The sequence below is a fragment of the Mytilus trossulus genome, chromosome 12 (genome assembly GCF_036588685.1).
Source record: "Mytilus trossulus isolate FHL-02 chromosome 12, PNRI_Mtr1.1.1.hap1, whole genome shotgun sequence".
NCBI lineage: Eukaryota > Metazoa > Mollusca > Bivalvia > Mytilida > Mytilidae > Mytilus > Mytilus trossulus.
Window position 1 is genome coordinate 41,809,581 of NC_086384.1, and position 14,770 is coordinate 41,824,350.

The following is a 14,770-nucleotide window of genomic DNA, read 5'->3' on the forward strand; positions in this document are numbered from 1 at the left end:
AACAGAACAAATCCGAATGTACTAAATTTATCATAGAATTAAAAAAAAACGTTATATTTAGTAAACATCAATAACAAAGCTTTTGAGTTTTTATTCGCGTTGAAAAAAACATATGAGATTATAGTCATACAGTACTCACTCTGACTGAAATGAATACTTTAACGACAAATTTACCTTGTCAAAGAGACATACAACGTAAGTCGTCTCCGATTACTTTCATGGCTTTTTTAAATAGTTTTCATATATCAAAATCAATAAAGTATGACAGGCATTTTGATATTCAAAAGGTATGCATTTTATAAAATCATTTACTTAGTAGTTTAATTCGATTGACGTATTATTACTTTCACAAAAGGTTGTTTCGAAATACTATGGATTTTCTAACACAGGAAAAGATTCTCGAGCTGTATTTGGCGAAGACTTCAATGCTGTTTACTTTTGTACTTTTCGATTTATCTTATTTGAATCGAGGTTCCATTGATGAGTCTTTTGTAGATACGCATGTCTGTCGTAAATAGTTCTTATCCTGGAAGCTATACGGAGGTTTTTTACAACTTTAAACATATTATAGATATAAACAACTGTCATACAAGTAAGAGGTTTAGCTAGCACGTCTGTCGTAAACAATTCTTATCCTGATATCTATATAATGAGGCTATTTACTCCTTTAAACATATTATAACGATACACAGATGTCATACAAGTGAGAGGTTTAGCTAGCATGTCTGTTGTAAACAATTATCCTGGTATCTATAATGAGGTTATTTACTCCTTTAAACATATAATTACGATACACAAATGTCATACAAGTTAGAGGTTTAGCTAGCACGTCTGTTGTAAACAATTATCCTGGTATCTATAATGAGGTTATTTACTCCTTTAAACATATAATAACGATACATAAATGTCATACAAGTGAGAGTTTTATCTAGCACGTCTGTTGTAAACAATTATCCTGGTATCTATAATGAGGTTATTTACTCCTTTAAACATATCATAACGATAAACAACTGTCATACAATTAAGAGTTTTAGCTATCTTTATATATATACGTATATATCCATCTTTTACCCACCATTTTTGTCGAAAAATGCCTGTACCAAGTAAAAAATATTGCAGTTTATTCTTCTTGTTTCGTTAATTGAAAACGTTAGATTTTGTCTTCATGATCTTCTCCTTTTTGAAGTTGCCTTTGGGTACGGAATTTTGGACAATGTCAATTACTTTTTAAGAGTCTAGAAAACTCATAGAATCATTAGAGATTATAAACATTATTGCATACAAACAGAAAGAAAAAAAGAAGTTGTTAGTGCAGGTTGTAAGAAGTTGTAAGATCACGAACGAGTGGTGGAATAAAACTAGTTAGTTTTTCTGCAGCTTGTCCCTTAAAACATTTATGTTTTACATAGTATATGTACACATATGTAGGATGATTGACATCTATCTTCTAAAACCCATGTGCAGACCAATAAAACTATGAATTGAAACTATGTGTGATTTTCAAATGTATACAGTGTCTAAATGGTTTTATCTTAATATAAAAAAAGCATTCAAAGAGTGTTCTTTCGGGTGATAAATCCTACTTGGTAAAGTAGGACTCTGATTTAAATAAAAAATTCTACGAATCTTCCATTATAAAGATGCCTGATTTCATGAATGACAAAACATTAATACGTTTGGGAGACGTGTTTTTCAACCGGTTGTCGGCATTCCAATGGGAACCAACTGTGCCCCTCTTCTTGTCGACCTGTTCCTTTATTAATTTGAGACTGAATTAACACAGAAACTTCTGAAGAAGAACACCCTCAGGTTTTGGTGGGGTTCGTGATGTTTTTTTAAAATGGTCTTTAGTTTTCAATGTTGTGTCTTGTGTACTATTATTTGTCTGTTTGTCTTTTTTGTTTGTTAGCCATGGCGTTTTCAGTTTATTTTTAACCTATCAGTTTGACTGTCCCTCTGGTATCTTTCGCCCCAAGTTTGTTTCATGTCTTTCATTTTTATTGTAAATTTGCGTAAGTTTCTTCCTATATGAATAAAAGTTCATATCTCAGTTCTTTTCAATTACATGCAGTCAGGGGTCAAACATTAGCTTTTTTATGTACTGGCCAGCCGGACCAGTGGACTGAAAATATACTGGTCCGGCAAAAAATTTACTGGTCCTGCAAAAATTACATTCCTTTGACAACTACTATGTGCAGTGACTGTGGACCGTGAAATTGGGGTCAAACATCTAATCTGGCATTAAAATTAGAAAGGTCATGTCATAGGGAACGTTTGAAATAGACTTAAGTATATATTTTAAATTGATTGGACCTCAATTTCATCAAAAACTACCTTGACCAAAAACTTTAACATGAAAAGGGACAGACGAAAAATCTTACAAACAGCGACCAGACCAGAAAACATAATACCCCTCTCCTATCGTAAGTGAAAAGATACAAATTCTTCTTAGTCAAAAATATTGTACATGCAAAGCACAACAAAATTTATTTTGTTTTTTGACACGATTAATTAGATTATTTTAATTTTCATTTATAACACTATTTTATTGTAATGGAAATGGGGGAAAAAGGCCCTTATGTAATTATAAGCATTGTGTATAAATTTCATAACATTTAGTTGAAACAGACAACATGAACAAGAGGAAGAGAATTAAATCAACAAATTAAGTAATTGCTTCATTAACAAAGGAACATAAGTCATGAAGGCTAAAAGTGATGCCACCTAATTTTAAACATGATCTGGTTTTTGTGGTAATAAGCATTGTTCCGACCGACATCGTTTTATAACATTTGTTTGCGGCAGAATAAAGTAAGAAACTGATACTCGGCAATTTTTTATTTAACTTGTGCTGTAGATAAAGACTATGTTTTTCTATGACACATTGTTGTGCAACTGTTTCATTGCAATTGGTTTCAGTGGCCAAATGGTCTTAGGTAAATAACTTCTCTATCACTATCCTGTCATCACAAAGGTTGTGAATTTCAAAGCCTTTCAGTTTGACTACAATCTTAATTGACTTAGTTAGCCTGTTAGTTTTACTATGTTGGATCTTGGTTCTCTACAATAATTATTTTCTCACACAACCAATAAAAACCAACTACTACGAAATAGTACATAATGCTGAAAGTGGCATTTAACACCAATTAACCATTGACACAAATCACACGTGACAAAATAATTAAAAAATTTGACACCTTTAAATGTTGCGTTTTTTGCACTCGGAGACTTGCTTTAAATGAAGTAAATATTTGAAACATGTATTGACAAAAATATTTATATAAAGCATAGTATTACTTACAAATTATTAAAAAAATCAAATAGCATCTTCATATTTTCTTAATTCTTGTGTGTTTTGTAGGGCGGCTAAACAGAAATTATGCTAATTTTATTATAGTATTACTTACAAATAAATTAAAAAATCAAATAGCATCATCATATTTTCTTAATTCTTGTGTGTTCTGTACAGTGGCTGGTATTAAATCTATACAGAAATTATACTAATTCTATCTCCAGATTAGATTGATAGCAAATAAAATTTAAATAATTAAATAAATAATTTAAAAGCCCACATTTTCTTGTTATAAAATATTAAAACTTGGCCTTTATTTTCACTTGCTAAGAGCTATATATTTGTTGGGTTGCTGTACATGTCTAATAATCATACTACTGGCTTATTGACAAATCATTAGAGTATTATTATACATTAAATGAAATATTTTTTTCGTTAGCAGTATCTTTGTTTTTTTTGTCATTTTATAATTTAGTTGTTTTTGTGGTCTCTTTTTAAATTCATCTAATATCTACAAGGATAAACAAATACTTGTTTATTTTATAAAAAAGGAGAACACTTCATGAAACTTTTTGAAGTTCATGGCCAAAAAATGAAAATAAGAACCACAAGTGAAAAACAAAAGACAAACAACAGTAAAAAAATAAAATGTTTCTGTACTATTGTTTGTCTTTTTCTATTTAGTCATGGCGATTTCATTTTATTTTCCGAGTTTGAATGTGTATTTGATACTGTAAATTCAGAAATTATTGCGTGCATTTATTATTGCAATTTTGTCATTTTTGACTTAAATGCGATTTTAATTTTTAATGATTTTGACAAAAATCCTGATACATTCATATAAAATATTTCAAAATGCGAGTTTAAATTATTGCGTTTACATCTCTGTCGCATTTTTTTGCAATAATAAAAACCTCGCATTAATTTCTTAATTTACAGTATCTTGCAACCTCTCTCCAAGAAAGGATATGTGGTATTCATCCATGACACAGAGTCAGTATGTGCATAGCAAACTCGAGGCAAAGGAACAAAGCTTTTATGGACGTTCTTCATCTCAAAGTTATGATAAGGCTTACTGTAAACTAACTGATTTTCGCGAGAGATTTAATTTCGCGACTTTCGCGAGGAGAAAAATAACGCGAATTTAAATAGTTGCGATAATGTATAACTTGGATCTTTTTTTTTTATCTAACTACATCAAATAAATTAGATAATCGCGAAATTAAATCGCCGCGAAGTGGATTAGAAAGAACTAAACGTGAAATAAAGTATCCGCGAAAATAAGTTGGTTTACAGTATATGTCTTTTGCGTATAGTGTTCAGGTCTATTTGTTGACTTAGAAATAGATTTTTTGAACGCATTTTTCGTATTTGAAAACTTCCTTCATTTTAACACGATAATAGACCGAAGTGTTTCAACAAAATGTGTGCAGCAAATTAAAAGCGAACCATAAGAGCTGTACTACCAATATGATATTTACTTTTCTGAAATTTGACACCTGACGTGAAAACAAATTGGAAAATATGTGCAAATCTGCATAAAGAATGTTTATTTAACCAATATGACTACAAAACGAAATAATGCTACACAGATGTTTAAGCAAGACGAATTCTAGACACAACTGAATCTTCCGTCTGAAAAAAGGAATCCATGAAAAAAAAAATATCACGATCAAAGATCTAGAAAAATTCAGTTGAAAAAAATAAGTTCACAAAACTTATTTGTGTTCCGACAAATGGAACTTTAAAGCAAAATTGAATTCTAATTTATACATAGTTATCGGAAAATGAATCATAACACATATGAGTAAGCAAATAGGACACACACATGGCGCCATTGTAACTACAAACAGCATAATCACTAGTTATGTACAAATAATACAAAATTAAAACTTTACAAAAATTTCAATACCATTATACCAATATGTCATTTTCTAAAGAAATAAAGCAGCACACTTTTTTAGAAAAATTTTAACCTAAAAATTTAAACCTTATTCATGCACTTTAAAGGAACAATGTTATAAATTAAAAATACAAAAGAGTGCACACAGTGTTGTCAACGTATATTTGTTCCACCTAACAGAAGTTCCAATGGAAACTTTATTATAAACATTGTCATAATACCTATACCTGTTGGAACAAATATTCTATACCATTTATTCCGTTAGGAACATTTATTGTAATATTTATTCCTGTGGAAATAATATTCCAGAATATTCTTTCCTTTTGGAACTTATGTTATGAAGGAACTTCTATTCCGTGACAGTGTAACACTTTGGCTATGTTCCTGACGTATTTTTTCACGGACACACATCAAAGGATACGGAGATATAAACTATCAATCAGTTTAATTGAGGTCTTGAGCTGGCATGTCAGTAACTACAACTAGTCCTTTGTTCATTTATGTATCATTGTCAGTTTGTTTAGTTGCTTTTGTTACCTTTTCTGACATCGGACTCGGAATTCTTTTAAACTGAGTGATACTGTAGGTACTGCCATGTGTTTCTTTATTTCACATTGGCTAGAGGTATAGGGGGAGGGTTGAGATCTTACAAAACTTGTTTAACCCCGCCGCATTTTAGCGCCTGTCCCAAGTCAGGACCCTCTTGCCTTTGTTAGTCTGGTATGTTATTTTTAAATTTAAGATCATTTGTATGTTTTGAAATTTAGTGTGACGTTCATTTTCACTGTACTATTTAGGGGCCATCTGTGGACCACCTGCAGGTGCGGGATTTTCTCGCTGCGACGTAGACCCATTAATGGCCTTCGGCTGTTGTTTGCACTTTGACCAGGTTGTTGTCTCTTTGACATATTCCCTATTTCCATTCTCAATTTTAAAGTTAAAAATTTACAAATACATTGTAGTTCATTATGTGCCATTTACCCAAGAAATAAATCACACTGTTATTTCGCGACATGTATTTTGGCAACATGCCCTTCGTTGTCGATTGTGTAACTTCCAATCAATAAAAAAATCACTATCTAAGCACAAACTGACCGGATGTGTTACTCCAAGATCTGCTAAGGTTTGAAAGCAAATTCTCTCTCCTTTTCTATTCAGTGCATGTAGAGAATGGTTATTTTTGTCACAGACACAGATATTTGTCTTTGTGACAAGAATATCCGATTGATTGAACGGTGTTTGTGATGAATTGACACCACTCTGACCTTCGTATCACCAGACTCTCCAACGCGATTAAGCGCCCATCTAAATTTTCAAAAATATCAATTGCATGGATGTTGTTATATGAATCAGTGGATATTCTCTAGATATAACGTTTTTTTAATCCCTTTTAATCATATTCAATCATTAATTTTCGTTTGTTGTTTTTACCGAATACAGCAATTTGTCTGGTAGAGATATCAGTTACTGGAAATGGACATTTTTCCTCTCTTAGACCTATGATACTCTCGTTGTCTTTATTGATACGCAAACCCCATATAATCATTGGTGAAATGCTCAAAACTGTTTTTGTTGGACAGTCAGTTGATTAAAACTTTCAACTCTGAACCATGGAAATGTCCATAATATACTTTTTACTATAATAATACTATATTTTCTGCCACCGTTTAAAATCTCTATATTTTATATATAATTTTTGCAATATTTTTATTGATTCCTTCAATAATCAAATAATGTAAAACATATGTCCATTCTCTTCTGTATTACAGAAACAATAGATTGTGTCGTTGCAAGAATATTGGTTTTTTTACTGAAATCAGGAACATCTGACGTATACGTAGGTAGTGATGACGATACCACTGGTTGTAAAACTTGTAACGATCCAAACTGAGTAGAAATAGTAACTTCCTTCTTTCCAACATCTTTTAATGAAATTGTAGTATGTGTTTCGAGCATTTTAAATCTGGGGTGGATACGTTCTTTACAGCTATCACAAATTAACAATTCACAGTCCTTACACTTCCGTTTTGTAACATGAGGATTGTTACACAGCTGACAAGACAACGGCATTCCTGATAGATGAAGCCATTCCTTTTAAAATTAGTTCCTTAAAAATAATTTATTACGCATTTTTCCAAAAAAAAAGAATAAACAAGATAATTGGGACAGGCACACACGAGTTTAAAGATATTTGATGAATACAATTGGTTTAGACGCGAAAATGAACAACCAATAACCCATCCGTATGGAAACAAGCGCTACACAATACTAGGTTCAATCCACCATTTTCAACATAAGAAAATGTCTGTAACAAGTCAGGAAAATGACAGCTGTTATCTATTCGTTTGAATTGATGTGTTTCAAATTTTGATATTGCAATTTGATTAGGGACTTCCTTTTTTTGAATTTTCCTCGGAGTTCAGCATTTTTGTGATTTTACTTTTACTACCAATAAAAAAAGACATAACACCGCTATTCAAGACAACTGTATAGTTATACCCCTGTCATATCTCGTTTTAGCCCCCCTCTAAAAAAAAAAATGAAAAAAAAAAAAATGCTTATAACTGATAGCCGTAGTAGCCATTCTCTTCAGTTGAAGTTAATCAAACAGAACAAATCCGAATGTACTAAATTTATCATAGAATTAAAAAAAAACGTTATATTTAGTAAACATCAATAACAAAGCTTTTGAGTTTTTATTCGCGTTGAAAAAAACATATGAGATATAGTCATACAGTACTCACTCTGACTGAAATGAATACTTTAACGACAAATTTACCTTGTCAAAGAGACATACAACGTAAGTCGTCTCCGATTACTTTCATGGCTTTTTTAAATAGTTTTCATATATCAAAATCAATAAAGTATGACAGGCATTTTGATATTCAAAAGGTATGCATTTTATAAAATCATTTACTTAGTAGTTTAATTCGATTGACGTATTATTACTTTAACAAAAGGTTGTTTCGAAATACTATGGATTTTCTAACACAGGAAAAGATTCTCGAGCTGTATTTGGCGAAGACTTCAATGCTGTTTACTTTTGTACTTTTCGATTTATCTTATTTGAATCGAGGTTCCATTGATGAGTCTTTTGTAGATACGCATGTCTGTCGTAAATAGTTCTTATCCTGGAAGCTATACGGAGGTTTTTTACAACTTTAAACATATTATAGATATAAACAACTGTCATACAAGTAAGAGGTTTAGCTAGCACGTCTGTCGTAAACAATTCTTATCCTGATATCTATATAATGAGGCTATTTACTCCTTTAAACATATTATAACGATACACAGATGTCATACAAGTGAGAGGTTTAGCTAGCATGTCTGTTGTAAACAATTATCCTGGTATCTATAATGAGGTTATTTACTCCTTTAAACATATAATTACGATACACAAATGTCATACAAGTTAGAGGTTTAGCTAGCACGTCTGTTGTAAACAATTATCCTGGTATCTATAATGAGGTTATTTACTCCTTTAAACATATAATAACGATACATAAATGTCATACAAGTGAGAGTTTTATCTAGCACGTCTGTTGTAAACAATTATCCTGGTATCTATAATGAGGTTATTTACTCCTTTAAACATATCATAACGATAAACAACTGTCATACAATTAAGAGTTTTAGCTATCTTTATATATATACGTATATATCCATCTTTTACCCACCATTTTTGTCGAAAAATGCCTGTACCAAGTAAAAAATATTGCAGTTTATTCTTCTTGTTTCGTTAATTGAAAACGTTAGATTTTGTCTTCATGATCTTCTCCTTTTTGAAGTTGCCTTTGGGTACGGAATTTTGGACAATGTCAATTACTTTTTAAGAGTCTAGAAAACTCATAGAATCATTAGAGATTATAAACATTATTGCATACAAACAGAAAGAAAAAAAGAAGTTGTTAGTGCAGGTTGTAAGAAGTTGTAAGATCACGAACGAGTGGTGGAATAAAACTAGTTAGTTTTTCTGCAGCTTGTCCCTTAAAACATTTATGTTTTACATAGTATATGTACACATATGTAGGATGATTGACATCTAACTTCTAAAACCCATGTGCAGACCAATAAAACTATGAATTGAAACTATGTGTGATTTTCAAATGTATACAGTGTCTAAATGGTTTTATCTTAATATAAAAAAAGCATTCAAAGAGTGTTCTTTCGGGTGATAAATCCTACTTGGTAAAGTAGGACTCTGATTTAAATAAAAAATTCTACGAATCTTCCATTATAAAGATGCCTGATTTCATGAATGACAAAACATTAATACGTTTGGGAGACGTGTTTTTCAACCGGTTGTCGGCATTCCAATGGGAACCAACTGTGCCCCTCTTCTTGTCGACCTGTTCCTTTATTAATTAGAGACTGAATTAACACAGAAACTTCTGAAGAAGAACACCCTCAGGTTTTGGTGGGGTTCGTGATGTTTTTTTAAAATGGTCTTTAGTTTTCTATGTTGTGTCTTGTGTACTATTATTTGTCTGTTTGTCTTTTTTGTTTGTTAGCCATGGCGTTTTCAGTTTATTTTTAACCTATCAGTTTGACTGTCCCTCTGGTATCTTTCGCCCCAAGTTTGTTTCATGTCTTTCATTTTTATTGAAATTTGCGTAAGTTTCTTCCTATATGAATAAAAGTTCATATCTCAGTTCTTTTCAATTACTTGCAGTCAGGGGTCAAACATTAGCTTTTTTATGTACTGGCCAGCCGGACCAGTGGACTGAAAATATACTGGTCCGGCAAAAAATTTACTGGTCCTGCAAAAATTACATTCCTTTGACAACAACTAATGGAAACGATAGATGTTTACTTTTATTTTCCTCGGGTGCTTTCCTCTTCTTTATTCCATTAGATTTTTTTGTGCTGTTCTAATTGTTCATGAGCAAGTACAGAATCTTACTTAGAATTTGAAGATCCCGTTACAAAAATACATTTCCCATTTATGTCTGACACTGTAAATTGTTCACATGTTTTACAATCAATAACATTACGATATACTATATGATTTAACCATTCGCGATCTTTTTCTCTTGATTTCTTATATTTTCGTTTCACTGTGTCAGTTTCAAAAACTATATTCACATCTTCCTTTTGAATGTCAGTTATTAAATTTGTTTTGTTCGGCGTTTTTAAAACTCCTTCCAAAAATGCTACATTGTGTGTTGTTGTTAAGGACGCTCACCCAATATATTAATTAACTTGATCAATTTGTAATACTTAATAGAGCTTTTGTTATGAAAGGATTTAGGACACTTTTAGAAATAATTAGAAATTGAAATAAAGTAGAGCTTATTAAAACAAAAATTATATATTTCTAATTTACTAAGTCAGTTAAAAGTAAAAAGAGAATATAAATGTCAAATGATTCGTTGATATAGGAAAATAAAATAAGAAGAAAACACATAAAGAAAATAGCGAATAACAAGCATATCTTAGATGCATGATAAACAAAAATAGTACAAGTCAAGAACCTCATTAGTTATTTGGCACGCGTTTAGAAGGTTGCCAGGTCGACGGACAGATGTGTATGTCGAATTGATATTACATCAAAGGTTATAACCATATTCACAGAATGTGTAGATACTACAGCATCATGAATATTCAGTAATACATTTAGGCACACGAGATAGTTATTAATAACCAATCAAAAAGTTTAGAAACGAAGATTGACGTACACAAGATATTAATTAAAATTTAACAAACTTTAATTATCAATTATTATAAAGATCAGAAATTGAAATTCTTCCAAAAATATTATTTTATTTAGTTTAAGAAATAAAAGTCCAAATGCTTTTCAAAAACAAATAAATACAATTTGCATATTATGAAGCAATATAAGTTTTGGCAGCACATTCCATCGTTTACAAAAGACGCTCAATCTTGTCTGGGGAACAAGAATGTTGGGTAATGAGTAGTGACTATAAAAGCAAATATAAGTCTACTGCCCGTACATTACATTACAATCCTTGTCCAACCAGCAAATTGAGTTGTCTTATTTATTTCATTAAAAAGGTAAGTTATATAATGTTAATTAAAGTAATTTAATAAAATAAATTAATTGCAAATTAATAGGAAATAATTCAATAAATATAATAGGTTTAATTCGAGCAATATTTGAAATAGAAATATATTTGTTATTGTTAAATGATAATCTTATTGTTAATCTGTATGATTTATGCACTGTAATATTTAACGATCAAAAAGAAAAGAAACATTACATTACATTACATTACAATCCTTGTTCCAACCAGCAAATTGAGTTGTCTTATTTATTTCATTAAAAAGGGTAAGAAGGCGCGAGTCCCACTCTCGCTGCCAAGCAAGTCCACAACAACGACATGTAGTCCCCAGATGTCCAAACATCATTCTACCTCCAAGAACTGAGAAGAACTGAGAAAATGAAAGGAGGCAAAACAACAACATGTAATCAATTAAGAAACAACAAAGACAACCATAATCACAACATCGTAACAAGTGACATCCATCTTCAGTATCCAACAACAACTGATGTCCCAAAAATACCTTCACAACAATATGGTTTGAGGACCCGAACCTTCTTTATGACATCAAAGGAAAAGTCAAACGACCTTACCCGGTGGAGACAGAAATTTATAAACCAGGAGGAGACAAACAGTACCCTAAGCCAATTCATAAAAATCTACCTATGTGATGTTAGGAACGATTCCATACCGGACAATCGCCACTGGTAATATAGCGACTACAGAACCTCAATTCAGTGAGCCCGAATTTTAAAACAATCCATGACGATTCCAACAATTCTTACGGAAACAGATACAATTAGTTACCTATGCACTATTGTGACAACCCGAAGGATCAAACTAGAACAGACTTTCAAACCACACACGAACAATATTAATGTTTTCTAACAATATTTCCAATATTATCTATGGACAGTAATTTCATTTCCAACTCGTATAATTTTGTATTCACATTGTACGGTAAGATTGTTGCTTTTACTATATTTTTCTCTCTACCAAAACCAGTTTAAAAATTATTTTTTAAATTTAAAAAAAAAAAATGAATTAATAAATAAATTATTTCTTTATAAAAAAGGATCAAATTCAAATACTTCTGAACAAAAAAAAAGTGCAATTCGCATACAAATGTAGTGTATAACAATAATAACTAGATTCGAGTAACTGACCTCTTGATTGCTCTCATGATTTATATCTGACATTAAATTATAACATTATATTCTTAAAAATCGATTGCTTAGTCTTTACCAAAATAAAAATCTGAAGGAACAGATATTTTAAGTATTCGTAAAGTATGAAGTCATAGAAAAAAATAAACATGAACATGAACAATTACTTAAGGAGATATGGTTCAAATAAAAGGTATTTTTAACTAAATCCTTAAGGTATCTTGAACTAGGTCCTTTTTAAAACATCAAAATGAGTGCAATTGATCGTAATATTAGGTTTCAAATATTTGGTTCCCCATTATAAACAATGAGGGAAGATATTTCTTATCGAGGGAAAATGTCGACGAGACAAAATCCCAACTAAAGAGCAAAAATAAGAGCCCCAGGCCACTTGCTCAATGGTACTAGTCTACTTGGGTAGACAAAATGATTAAATCACTCTAAAAAGATGTTTACAGCATTTGCAGCATATCCTTTTTGTTGTTGTTGTAGTTGTTCAAATAAAAGACTACATGTATTATTAAAAACTAAGTCGACAAGGATATACATATATATATATATTAAAGATAAGATAATTCATAACAAAAATAGAGAGTAAAATGAAACTATATAAATTATAACAGAGATCATTATTATAGTGAATAAATTGTCAGACAATTAAACACGCGTTGGTAAAGTAAAGTAAGATTGTCAGAGATAAGAACATATATTTTGATAGTTAATAATAACAAAAAACATTTTTAGGCACGCGAGAGCAATTAAGATAAGATTTTTCTAAACTGGCAGTTTGCCTTCAGAAACAGGTTGAGATTTCTGAATAATCTGTCATATAGACATTAGTTTAACTTTCATAACCAATCAGAATAATAATAACCTACATTTATTTGATAAAGATTATATTACAATTCTAACACACATAAAGGAGGGTAAACCAGTTAAAGAATTAAAAATAGTTAATATAAAAACAAAATCAATGAAGTAAAAGAAGAAAAAAAAAAAGAAAAAATTGTAAAAATTATAAAAAAAAACCCTGGAGGAATTCATACAATCAAGTCCGATCTTCGTGTATAAATACAAAAATAAGTAAAAACATGATCAATAAAAAAACTCTATAACAATCAGGTTAAATTTGAATCTCTATAATTTAAATGACAAAGAAAGAGAGGGAGAATATGTTATTTTATTCACTTTCATATGGGGTACATAAGACACAGATCTCCATATGACTTATTTTCGCGTGTTGGAGTACATCCAAAGACAGATCTCCAATATTTTCGCAGGTGGGTTTTTGTACCACAGAAGAGAATCGGCATAATAATATTATTATTTTTCATTGTGCATGCATCATATAATTTGTGTATGTATATGTATTTGTGTTTCATTTATTGCAAAAAACAATTCATAGGAAAAGTAATATCAATCACAATTAATAAGATTCAAACATTAAATTCAAAACAAACATGTGAGAAAAAATGAAATCAGGAGATTTCAAACTTAACAAGGGGGTAATGTTATGAAAGGATTTAGGACACTTTTAGAAATAATTAGAAATTGAAATAAAGTAGAGCTTATTAAAACAAAAAATATATATTTCTAATTTACTAAGTCAGTTAAAAGTAAAAAGAGAATATAAATGTCAAATGATTCGTTGATATAGGAAAATAAAATAAGAAGAAAACACATAAAGAAAATAGCGAATAACAAGCATATCTTAGATGCATGATAAACAAAAATAGTACAAGTCAAGAACCTCATTAGTTATTTGGCACGCGTTTAGAAGGTTGCCAGGTCGACGGACAGATGTGTATGTCGAATTGATATTACATCAAAGGTTATAACCATATTCACAGAATGTGTAGATACTACAGCATCATGAATATTCAGTAATACATTTAGGCACACGAGATAGTTATTAATAACCAATCAAAAAGTTTAGATACGAAGATTGACGTACACAAGATATTAATTAAAATTTAACAAATCTTTAATTATCAATTATTATAAAGATCAGAAATTGAAATTCTTCCAAAAATATTATTTTATTTAGTTTAAGAAATAAAAGTCCAAATGCTTTTCAAAAACAAATAAATACAATTTGCATATTATGAAGCAATATAAGTTTTGGCAGCACATTCCATCGTTTACAAAAGACGCTCAATCTTGTCTGGGGAACAAGAATGTTGGGTAATGAGTAGTGACTATAAAAGCAAATATAAGTCTACTGCCCGTACATTACATTACAATCCTTGTCCAACCAGCAAATTGAGTTGTCTTATTTATTTCATTAAAAAGGTAAGTTATATAATGTTAATTAAAGTAATTTAATAAAATAAATTAATTGCAAATTAATAGGAAATAATTCAATAAATATAATAGGTTTAATTCGAGCAATATTTGAAATAGA